This window comes from Pseudophryne corroboree, unplaced genomic scaffold (assembly GCF_028390025.1).
Source record: "Pseudophryne corroboree isolate aPseCor3 unplaced genomic scaffold, aPseCor3.hap2 scaffold_1150, whole genome shotgun sequence".
NCBI classification, from domain to species: Eukaryota; Metazoa; Chordata; class Amphibia; order Anura; family Myobatrachidae; genus Pseudophryne; species Pseudophryne corroboree.
The window spans coordinates 14,207-26,379 of record NW_026967775.1 but is presented as its reverse complement, the minus strand read 5'-3'; the positions used below and the strand labels follow the sequence as shown (position 1 = coordinate 26,379).

Sequence of the window (12,173 nt, the reverse complement as noted above, 5' to 3'; positions counted from 1 at the left end):
ATTTTAGTGGCGGTGGTGTCCACGCTGGTTGCAGGAGGTGTGGATAGTTGCTGTTACAGGCACTAAAGGCACAAGCTCTGCAGTATGTGTATATGCTGCATCCATCTCCTGGTGTGTGTCTCCCTCAAGTGGATGTCAGTTAGCAAGCCAAGCAAATGCAGTCCGTACAGCCAAGCACATTGTGACATCACGTGTGTCGCATAATGATGACATCACATGTGTCGCATCATGATGACATCATAGAGTGTGCATCATGATGACATCACAGAGCCCTCACACTGTAGTGAAAAATTGAAATCTGCCAGGATGAACGGGTTGGTTGAAACAATCCAGATTTTAGAGACAGGAGGTTCAAGGCAGCCAGGGAACCTTCCATTGCAGAATGAATGTCCCACTGCTTAAGTGATGAAGTGCAAGTGCATAGCATTGTGTCAATGTGATAAGCACGGAGCCAGCAGGGACAGACGGGACGGGCGGCAGACGTCTGGTGGGTGTGGTTGTCGGAGGCGGACCAAATGCAAATGATTGTGCATCAGCCAGCCAGTCAGTCAGTCAAGCAGCCAGCAAGACAGGAGAGGAGAGAAAACTCACGATGCAGGAGTGAGTGATGGAATGTGGTTGCGCGCGCGCCTGGGTGACTGCCTGCTTGTCAGTCCGGACTTCTCCTTCCTTCTCCCTCTTCTTTGCTGGGATCGCCGCCGCCAACCAAAGTCAAGTCAATCTGCAGATAGTATAGCGTAAGCGTGCGTGGGGGAGGGTGATTCTCCATGATGGATTGTAGATCCTGTTTCGGTTGCGCCGGTCCCTCAGCCCACATTCGGGTTATCGCTTCTCGGCCTTTTGGCTAAGATCAGGTGCACTTGTGGGCCTGATCTGGCCTATAGGATTCAGGGTTTCCCTTTTGGGGACTCTGGGAGCTTGAGAGAAGTGGATCACAACTCGCTGGAGTCTCTGCGGCTGCCAGGATGACAAGTGCAAAAAACACGTTCAGGATCCAGCTGGATAGGACAGTGGGAGGACAGCACCGCACATTAATGCACGTTTGGCATAAAATCATGGTACCTTTGGCAAAAGTGGAAAAAGACGACATATACTGCATACAGGAGTTTGCCAACGCGGGGACTTTCGACATCACCTTCCATTTTCCGGAGACCTGCATCAACGCATATGAGAGGGTAAGAGCCCATATTAATGAGCCCCTCCTCCAGGGGTGGACTTTGCTGCCCTTATTCATGGGAGCAGAACGGCCCCTGACAGTACATATGTACGACCCCTTTGTAGAACCGGACCAAATAAGGGCATTCCTGACCAGATACTGCTCGTCTGTCCGCGGCGGTATGCGCCTACAGAACTATGTGGGCATTTTCAATGGAAAAACGCGGTTCTGGGTGCGGCTGCGCCTGGACCCTGGGGGGATCGGGGGTGTTATGCACCCACCCGCAAATTTTTCGATTGGCGGTGCAAGGGGTTTTTTATTTTACCCAGACCAGCCTCTATATTGTAGAAACTGTTTTTCCTTTGGACACACAAAGGAGGCTTGTATGAAAGGAAAATGCTGCCGTAATTGTGGAATGGGAGACCACGAAGCTGCGCAATGTCCCCAAAAAAAAAAGTGCGATCTGTGTGGGAGTCAAGACCACTTAATGAGAACCTGCACGAGGCTTATAGATACCCCGCCATCTGCAGCAAGTGTGCTTGGCAAATTAAATGCCCCCAAGGTGGCCCCTGTGTCATCAGAAGTGTGTGCGAGTGATTCACTGGTGCAAGTATCGGAAACTGCCAGCACCCCGGCCGGGGTGTCTGATCCTGCTTCTACTGTTATGCCTGACGAGACTCCCCTTGTAACAGCCCCTCCTGAGGTGTCTGGCGCCGTGGCGCCAATTCTACAGGCTGAGGGGGAGCCCCCCCTGATGGTGACAGAGCGCTGGGTGAGACGTGACCCTGCTGCAGCGGCTCCGGCTGTGATCGCTGCTGCTGCTGCGGCCGCCGGGGGTAGCGCTCAGGAGATCGAGGATGCGCTTAGCCCCGCCCCCCCGCGGCTCAGCGGCTCAGCTGTCATTGATGAATTCCTCTCACAGCCGCCGGATAGCTCCGCTGCGAGTAGCGCAGCGGAGGACAGAAGGAGAGAGTGGCTGCAGTCCTCGGATGCGGACTCTGAAGATTCAGATGCCTCAGTGGAGTGGGATACAGTATCAGGGGGGGGAGGAAGCCCAACAGTGTCCAGAGCAGCGTCCGTGGTGGAGGAGGATTTTACAGTAGTAAAAAACAAGAGAAGTGCTTCTGCTGCAGGCTCTGCAAAACGGCAGAGGCTGACAGGTACTCACAACATTCCTACCAGTAATCGTTATGATGGATTGTCTGTGGAGGAGGGGGAGGAGGGGGGGATGGAAGTGTCTGCTTCTGTGGAGACTGTGGGGGAGGAGGCTGATTCCATGGCTTCTAGTGCCCCTACATATATATCTGATGTGCCTGCACCTATTGCTGGAGAGGGGCAGGGGGGCTCCCCTGTTACCTCATACCTGGCAGAGGAGGCTGTTCAGTCGTTCATGGAGACCTGCACTGGGACCTGAAGCCGTGACGTCATATATCTTGCTGTAAAATGTTTTACCCCCTTTAATTGTATCTCATGCTGGCTAAGTCCTTCTCTATAGTGTCCCTGAATGTTCGGGGACTTAAATCCAAGGCCAGACGCATTGCTATATTAAATGAGCTACACTGTAATGGGGGTGATTTGTTCTGCTTGCAGGAATGTGGTATTGCTGAGGCTCCTGCAGCTGCTGACTGGCCTCATGGAGTATCTGTGTGGTCAGGCTCACGGCTGAATAAGAATGATGGAGTGGGTGTTTTAGCGAGGGGACGGGATTTTTCTTTTATTTCATATACTATTATTGTTCCGGGTAGATGCCTTTTGGTACATATTAGTTATAAGGGTTTTGAATTTCGTTTATTCAACGTTTATGCGCCGGCTGATAAAGCCGAGCGGATACAGTTATTGGAAAAGGTAACTTATTTTTTGCCGGGTCGATTGCCTGTGATGATGGTTGGGGATTTTAATTGTATTATGGATGTGAAGGATAGGAGGAGTGCGGGTGTGAGTCGTGTGGATGTGACAGGGAATATGTTAAAGAGGTTGATTGCGGATTTTAGTTTGGTGGATGTGGCGCGTGTGAGTAGTGCGAATGATCCAAAACCTACTTATAAAGCAGATAGAGGTATGATTGTGTCAAGGTTGGATTATGTGTTTTTAGGTAAGAGTGTGCGTTACGTGTCTTTTGATCAGCGGTGTGTGGTGTATTCGGATCATGAATGTTTGGTGTGTAAGATCGAGTGTGGGAGTGATGTGAAGTATGGAAGGGGCGTGTGGAAGCTGAATGTTCGGTTGCTGGAGGATGAGTATGTGCGCAAATGTTTTCGTGTGCGATATGGTCAGTGGCGTGAGCGTAAAAAGGATTTTGCGAATGTTCTTGAATGGTGGGTATGGGTGAAACGTATGATTGGTGGGTTTTTTCGGAAAATTGGATGTACTGTGGCGCGGAAGAAACGTCTGCAGTATGATTGGGCCCTGAAGCGGTTGGATTTTTTGTATGCTATGAGAGAGTTGGGTGAGGATGTGTCTGAGGATATTAGGAGCGTGCGGCGTGAGGTGGATGACTGTTTGTATGAGAAAGGGCGTAGCTTGATTTTTAGGTCAAAAGTTGAACATTTGGAGAAAGATGAAACGTGTAGTAGATTTTTCTTTAAGAAAGTGTGTGGGGCGGCTAGGGATATGGATGTGCTGTTGGATGATAGTGGTGTGGATGTTCGTGATAGTAATGGGATTATGTTTGAAGTTGAACGTTTTTATAAGAAATTATATGAGTGGAAGAATATGGATGTGGATATGGCTGATGAGGCTCTGAGTGCAATAACGGAGACAGTGGATGCGAGTGAGTGTGACATGTTAATGACCACGGTGACGGAATGTGAGGTTGAGTCGGTTTTGAAAAGCATGCGTAAGAATAAGTCGCCTGGATGTGATGGGTTGCCGATCGAGTTCTATGTGTGTATGTGGGATGTGATTAAAGCTGATTTTGTGGAGGTTTTGAGTTATATTTTTGATTCTGGTGGTATGATTGATGAGATGAAAGAGGGTGTGGTTGTGTTGATATACAAGAAGGGTGAAAGGAAAGTGTTGGCAAATTGGAGGCCAATCACGTTGTTGAATGTAGATTACAAGATGTATGCTAAGTTGTTGGCATGGCGAATGAAGGAGGTGCTTGGGCAAGTGATTGGAGAAGAACAAGTGTGTGCGGTGCCTGGAAGAAGAGTGACTGATAATTTGATGTTGTTTAGAGATCTGATTGGAGATAGTTTGGGACGAAAGAAGGATATGTATGTTATGTCTTTAGATTTTGAAAAAGCGTATGATAGAGTATGTCATGTGTTCATGTTCAGAGTTTTGAAGAGTATGGGGTTTCCGGATGGTTTTGTGCGTAAGGTGCAGGGATTGTATGTTGATGCGTTTAGTCGGATTTTGGTGAATGGGAACCTGAGCGATCATGTGAGAGTGGATTCGGGGGTCAGACAAGGATGCCCCTTGTCACCCATTCTTTTTATTTGTGTGTTGGAACCGTTGCTGTGTATGTTGCGTGCAGATAAAGTGATGCGTGGGCTCTTGGTGCCTGGGAGTGGTGGAAAGTGTGTAAAAGTGTTGGCATATATGGATGATGTTGTGGTTGTGGGGCAGTCGAAAGTGGCTTTGGAGAGGGCGAAGTTGCGCGTGTCCTTATTTTGTGGTGCGTCTGCGTTTCGAGTGAATTGGGATAAATCTAAGTTGAAAGTGTTTGGAAATGCGTCAGTGAGTGATAATCAAATGGAATGTGTGAGCGGGGGTTTGAAAGTTTTGGGAGTGATTTTTGATGAGAATTTGAAAGGAAAAGAAAGTTGGGATGTTGTGGGTCGAAAAGTGGCTCAGAAGGTAAACTTCTGGAGTCTGAGGAAAATGACTATTTTTGGCAAAGTGCTAATTATTAAAGCTGTGGTGTTGCCTATGCTCTTATATGTTGCAAACGTTTTCCCTCCGGGAAGTGGTTGTGTGAAGAAGCTAAATCGGATATTGTTTCTTTTTTTCTGGGGTGGTCGGATGGAGAGATTGAAGCGAGTGTTTGTGGTGAAAGAGTGTAAAAATGGAGGTGTTAATTTTCCAAATTTGGAAGTGTTTTTTGGGATAAACTATATTTGTCAGGTTTTGCGTATGTTGGATGGGAGCACAAAAGCGGCGTGCATGATGCGTTATATGGCGGGTTGGATGTTGTGTGGTTTGAAGTGGAGAGTGAGAGATAATGCAGTACCAATGGCATATCATGTGAGTGGGTGGTATTCTTTGGTTGAATCTTTTATCCGTAAGTTTGAGTTGTTAGAGGTGAGCTTGGAAGAATGGAGGGACAAAAAGAAAGTGGTTCGGCGTTTGAAAGATAGGGAGGATTTTTGTGTGATTGAGGGGTTGACGTCTAAGGAGAGTGCTATAGCATGGACGGGATTACGTGTGAGTGGGCAGACAAATAGACAGAGAGAGATTGTGTGGATGAAGCTACATGGAGTCTTGCCGGTGAGGGAGTTTCAGAAGAAGAGGGATTTGGTACGATCGGCTGAATGTCCGAGGGCATCTTGTCTAGGATGTGAAAGTGGGCTGCATTTGTTTTGGAATTGTGGATATGCTCAGAGTGTGTGGAAGGTGTTGGGTGGTTTATGTAAGGAGTTGACTGGGGTTAGGATGATGAGTTGGAAGGTGGCTATGTATGGTTTAGGGGCGAGTGGTAAGGTAAATAAGCGTCTGTTATGGTTATTCATGGCATGTGTGTCGGAAGTGTTGTGGGACGTGCGGAATATTTTGGTGTTCAAAAAGGATGATATTGTTGTTAAAGAATGTGTGCGGATGGCTTTGGGAAAGCTGTATTTTTGTTTTCAGTGGGATAGGCACAAGGGTGGTGTTGAGGATGCGGAAGGCTTGTGGAAACATAGGAAGTGGAAGGCCCTGGTGGAGTGTTGAGGAGTGTGGAGTGGGGTTGTATGTTTCGTTGCCGTTTGTAATTGTTTATTGCCAAATTTATGACTAATCTTCGCTTGTTATAATTCTACTGTTATAAGAACACGATTTTCTTTTATAATAAAAAAAGCCATATGATGGATGTTACAAGCTTCGCACCGCTGGTTTGGAGCACGTACAAACTGAGGCAAAAAAAAGAAAAAAAAAAAAAAAAAAATCTGTTCTTATCAGTTTAATATCTGATACGCCCCCTATCTGGGGGCCATATATTAAATGGATTTTTAGAACAGGGAGATGGAAGAAGAGCTTGCTCTGTCCACTCCACGCATTGACCCGGTATTGCAGTACCTCCGGGACCGGTGCACCTTTCCTAATCTGTATTCCAAAAATAGATGAATGATGACTTCTCAGCTTATTCCCCAGGATTTGCAATGTTTTTTTGCCTGCTGCATTGATAAACTCTTGGATTTTGTAAGCATGCTTTTTATACTGTGTCAAAATTGTATTCAATCTTTGCTGTCTATTAAAATGTTACAATGGATGAATAAAAGCACGTGTGAACTACTGTGTGGAGTCTTATTTATCGTCTACTTCTTGTCTCCATTGAATTCCCTCCTTCTGCACAAGACAAATTGAAACAGTTGATCAGCATTTGGATGTGAGGCCTACGTAGGCCTAATTCTTGAATGCAAACTAAGTACGAACGAAGAAGCATTACCACTTCGAAATGAATTCCTACATTTTTAACTTACTATCATGATCATCCTTTCGGCTGGTCTTTTCGACCTGGTCATGTTTGGAACTAATTTTTATTTTAGTGGCGGTGGTGTCCACGCTGGTTGCAGGAGGTGTGGATAGTTGCTGTTACAGGCACTAAAGGCACAAGCTCTGCAGTATGTGTATATGCTGCATCCATCTCCTGGTGTGTGTCTCCCTCAAGTGGATGTCAGTTAGCAAGCCAAGCAAATGCAGTCCGTACAGCCAAGCACATTGTGACATCACGTGTGTCGCATAATGATGACATCACATGTGTCGCATCATGATGACATCATAGAGTGTGCATCATGATGACATCACAGAGCCCTCACACTGTAGTGAAAAATTGAAATCTGCCAGGATGAACGGGTTGGTTGAAACAATCCAGATTTTAGAGACAGGAGGTTCAAGGCAGCCAGGGAACCTTCCATTGCAGAATGAATGTCCCACTGCTTAAGTGATGAAGTGCAAGTGCATAGCATTGTGTCAATGTGATAAGCACGGAGCCAGCAGGGACAGACGGGACGGGCGGCAGACGTCTGGTGGGTGTGGTTGTCGGAGGCGGACCAAATGCAAATGATTGTGCATCAGCCAGCCAGTCAGTCAGTCAAGCAGCCAGCAAGACAGGAGAGGAGAGAAAACTCACGATGCAGGAGTGAGTGATGGAATGTGGTTGCGCGCGCGCCTGGGTGACTGCCTGCTTGTCAGTCCGGACTTCTCCTTCCTTCTCCCTCTTCTTTGCTGGGATCGCCGCCGCCAACCAAAGTCAAGTCAATCTGCAGATAGTATAGCGTAAGCGTGCGTGGGGGAGGGTGATTCTCCATGATGGATTGTAGATCCTGTTTCGGTTGCGCCGGTCCCTCAGCCCACATTCGGGTTATCGCTTCTCGGCCTTTTGGCTAAGATCAAGTGTAGTATCTGTTCTTATCAGTTCACGCTGACTGACGGTGCTACCTTGTTTCTTGGACCGACAATTGTCCTTCTCAGGGCTAAGCTGCACCCGGGCCGAGAAGCCAGAAAAAATCGAAAGCCGAGACTGCGAGGAGAAGGAGAAGATCGCTTGAAGAGGGTGAAGATTTGCATCGCTCCCCAGCTACAGCAGAGGGTTAGACTTGTTTGCTCTGCCCTCTGGAGAAGATACCCCCCCTCCGCCAGCAAGACTGCGTGGAGAAAAGGGACTTCGCCGGAGAAGCTCTGCAGCGCCCCCTACCTGCACTGGAGGGTTAGACTTGCTGGCTCTGCCCTCTGAAGCGACCGACCGCCTCTCCTCCTCTCGACGACAGCGCTGATCCTCCGCCCCGCCTTCTACGCCAAAGGACCCGTGAGTATGGCCACCGCTGCCCCAGCCGCCGCTGTTCCAGCCCCCGCTGCTCCAGCCCCAGCTGCTCCAGCCTCTGCCTCCACTCCGGCCACCCTCGCCAAGAAGAGCCAGGCCAAGACGGCGAAAAAAACCGCCAAAGCCCCCACCGGATCGGCCGCACCCAGCGCCACAACCCCCGCAGCAACACCGCCAGCGGCACCCACCCAGGTGAGCACCAAAGACAAACCGTCCCTGGAGCCCTGGATGAGATTCACCGTGGTGATGAAGTTGAAGGAGGTGGATGGACGGATGCCGGACATGACAGTGGAGACCTTTGGGAAGAAGATGATCCTGGACCAGGGCTTCTCGACCGCTGAAACCCTCAGCATCCAGAATTACCTGAAGGGGATCTTTTACGTCACCTTCGCCTCCCTTGCCATCTGCAAGAGGTACTGGGAGGCAGTGAAATCGGCGAGACCCGAATCCCCTTTCTCCCGCTTTGTGGGCAATTGCCCTATTCAAAGAGAGGAAAGGCGGGTGACGGTTTCAATGAGGAACCCACACACGCCCATCAAGGACATTGTCACCTTCCTCAGCCGGTTCTGTACCGTCAAGAAGGACCCCACAAGGGTTCTGGATGGGAACAGCTTCTGGACTGGAAAGTGGGCTGTGATCGTCGTCCTGCAAAAGGACACCTCGTGCCCAGAAGGAGTCAAGCACCTCCCACAGTGCTTCTCCCTGGGGGGATCTCAAGGACTTCTCCACTACGCCGACCAGCCACGCAACTGCAGGAAGTGCGGCGGGACGGGCCACGTGATGAAGGACTGCAAGGTCCCGGCATGCAAGAATTGCCACATGGCCAGCCATGAGACAAAAGACTGCCCCACGAGGAAAACCTGCAACCTGTGCGGCAAAGTGGACCACGTCTACAGGGACTGCCCGAGTAGGTCGAGAACCTACTCAGCTGCGGTGACCGGACGTGCCAACCCTGCCCTCAAGCTGCTGCCCTCTGCTACGCAGAAGGAAAAGAAACCGCAGGAGGGTAAGAAACCTGTCAAACCCACCCCCCTCCCATCCTCCCTCCCCACCTCCACCAGCCCACCCCCTGCGACAGTGACTCCCATCCCTACCACTGTCGCAACCCTCCCTGACCCCTCCTCCGACTCTCCTACCCAGCCCATTGTCTCTCCCAACCCAGCCACCCCTGCCCCACCTGACCTTTCTTCCCAGGAAGATTTCCCCGCCCTCCCCTCCCCTCTTACTCCAACTGCAGGTGCCGAGAAGACGAGGAACTGCAAGAGGAAGGAGCTCGACAGCCCGTCTGCGGACTCCGAATCCTCTAAGAAACTGGCGGTCGAGCTGATCCCGCTGGAAGAAGAAATGGAGGAGCTGGCGGAGGCATTCAGCAGGGTGGAGGAGGAGGAGCTGGATGCCAACGCCGCCGCCTTACTCGACCAGATACTGGGAAACAACTCGCCGCTACCCGAGCAAGGGAACCTGGCATCCGATGCCGAGGAAGCCCCGCCCGACGGAGTGGTAACGTAAATGTAGAACTGTTGCCTAACCTCTCTTTTTTCCCCAACTAATGGCGTCATTTTCTATTTTCACCATTAATGTGAGGAGTATTAAGGATAAGCTTAGAAGACAGTCTGTGTTTACTTTCTTAGATAGTCAAAAATGTGATGTGTACATGTTGCAGGAATGCTCTCTTCCTTTCTCCAAGTCCTACAAGCATCTGGGCAGGCAGTGGTCTCACGGCGCCTCCTATTGGTCCGGTGGAGGTGAGTGTAAGTCTGCAGGGGTCGCCATTCTTATCAGGGGGAGCCTCTTCACGCTAGATTCTGTTCAGGAGCTCGTCTGCGGCAGATTGCTGATCGTAGACGGCTCCTGGGCAGGTGAGCCTATCAGGCTTATCTGCGTGTACGCCCCCCCTTTCAAGAATGAGCGTTTGGAGCTTTTCCAGACCCTGCGACCGCAGCTCGCAACCACTAGGGCAGTAGTGATGGCAGGAGACTTCAACTGCACCATGGAGGAGGATGGACGCAGCACCAGCAACTCTACCAAGCTTGATGTGACGTCTAAACTGCTTATAGAAATGGTGACCGAAGCATCACTGCGGGACGCTATGGGCTCCATGGGGTCCGGCTCCGTGAATTATACATGGAGCCGCCCCGATGGCTCTGTGCGTTCCCGCATTGACTTTGTGTTTACCTCTAGAACAGTGAAACAGACGAGGCATTCTATGGTCCCCTGCTTCTTCTCAGACCACAGGGCCATTCTCTTCCAAGGAGTCCTGGGTAGCGGTTTTTCACCTGGCCCAGGCTCCTGGAAGTTGAATTGTGCCCTACTGGAAAGAGAGGACGTGCTGGCGGAGCTGAAGGATGCCTACATCACATGGAAAAATGACAAATGTTACTTTGAATGTATGAGCGACTGGTGGGAATATGCTAAGGCTAACATTCGCAGTTTCTTTCAGGTCAAAGGGAGACAACAGGCGTGCGACCGAAAGAGGAACTTCAAGAGGCTGCAGAGACTTCTGCAGTCCCTGCTGGACCTCCAACGGTGCGGCTGGGACGTGAGAGACGAGCTGGAGGAGACCAAAGGGGGCCTGAAAGGGCACTTTGAGGAGGAATCCAGACGTATCGTCTTCCGTTCCAAGGTGGAGAACCTTGAGAAGGACGAGAAATGCAACTCTTTCTTTTTCAGGAAACTCCACTCTGGCCACACGCCCCTGACTGAGCTGCGAGATGAGGCCGGCATCCCCAGACAGGGGAAGGAGGGCGTGATGAAAGTCGTCCGCGACTACTACAGCGACCTCTACTCCCCTAAGACCACAGACAGCGAGGAGGCTGATAAGTTCCTGTCAGGTATCGCTAACACCGTTGATCCTGCAGGTAAAGCCGCCCTGGATGCTCCCTTGGCGTTGGAGGAGTTGCACTCTGCCGCCAAATCCTTTAGGCAGGGCAGGACCCCGGGCAGTGATGGTCTCCCAGCAGAGCTCTACATAGCGCTGTGGGACCTCATTGGACCGGACCTGCTCGAGCTGTACGGGGAGATGGTGGTGGAGGGCAAAATGCCCCCATCGCTGAGGGAGGGAATGATCACGATCTTGTATAAGCGTAAGGGGGAGAGATGTGAGCTGAAAAATTGGAGGCCCATCTCTCTCTTAAACGTGGACTACAAGATCCTCGCCAAGGTGCTCGCCAACAGGCTGAAGGCTGTCATCGGACAGATCATTCACCCGGACCAGACCTGCGCCATCCCTGGTCGCAGGATTGCAGACAGCCTCGCCCTCCTCAGAGACACGGTCCATTACATCAAGGATCGGAACGTTCACGCGGCCCTGGTCAGCCTTGACCAGGAGAAGGCCTTTGATCGTGTCTCACATGAGCTGATGGGCAGAGTTCTGCATAAATTTGGCCTCGGTAAAATGTTTTGTACGTATGTTAACCTGATGTACCTTGATATCCACAGCTCGGTGCTGGTGAACGGCTGGAAGACTGACCCCTTTTCCATCCTGTCCGGGGTCAGACAAGGCTGCCCTCTTTCACCTCTTCTTTTTGTTTGTGTTATAGAGCTTATGGCTGTATGCATCAGACGGAATCCAGAGATCAGAGGGATCGTCGCACCGGGTCGTGACCGACGAGAGGCCAAGTGTTCGCTGTACATGGATGATGTCACGGTCTTCTGCGCGGATCAACGTTCGGTGACAGCGCTCGTCCAGACCTGCGAGAACTTCGGCCGAGCCTCAGGGGCTAAAGTCAACTGCGGGAAGTCAGAGGCTATGCTCTTCGGAAAGTGGCACCTGTCATCCTCTGCACCATTTCCTTTTGCCATCAAGCCCGACTTCATCAAGATCTTGGGAGTCTGGTTCGGCGGCGAGGGTGCAGCCCTGAGATGTTGGGAAGAGAGACTGGCAACTGTTCGACAAAAGATTGGATTGTGGAGCCTCAGAGAACTTACCATCGAAGGGAAATCACTTGTGCTGCGCAACGAGATCCTTCCCGTTCTGCAGTACACCGCGCAGGCCTGGCCACCTCTGGCAACCGTCTGCAGGGCCATCACAAGGGCAGTGTTTCACTTCATCTGGGG

At 50.7% G+C, this 12,173-nt stretch overlaps 2 pseudogenes; both read left to right on the top strand.

The window, feature by feature from the left end:
- Positions 1–6,182: 6,182 nt before the first annotated feature.
- On the top strand, positions 6,183–6,395 carry LOC134990173 (U2 spliceosomal RNA; annotated as a pseudogene).
- Positions 6,396–7,660: 1,265 nt separating this feature from the next.
- Positions 7,661–7,765, top strand: LOC134990188 (U2 spliceosomal RNA; annotated as a pseudogene).
- Positions 7,766–12,173: the final 4,408 nt, after the last annotated feature.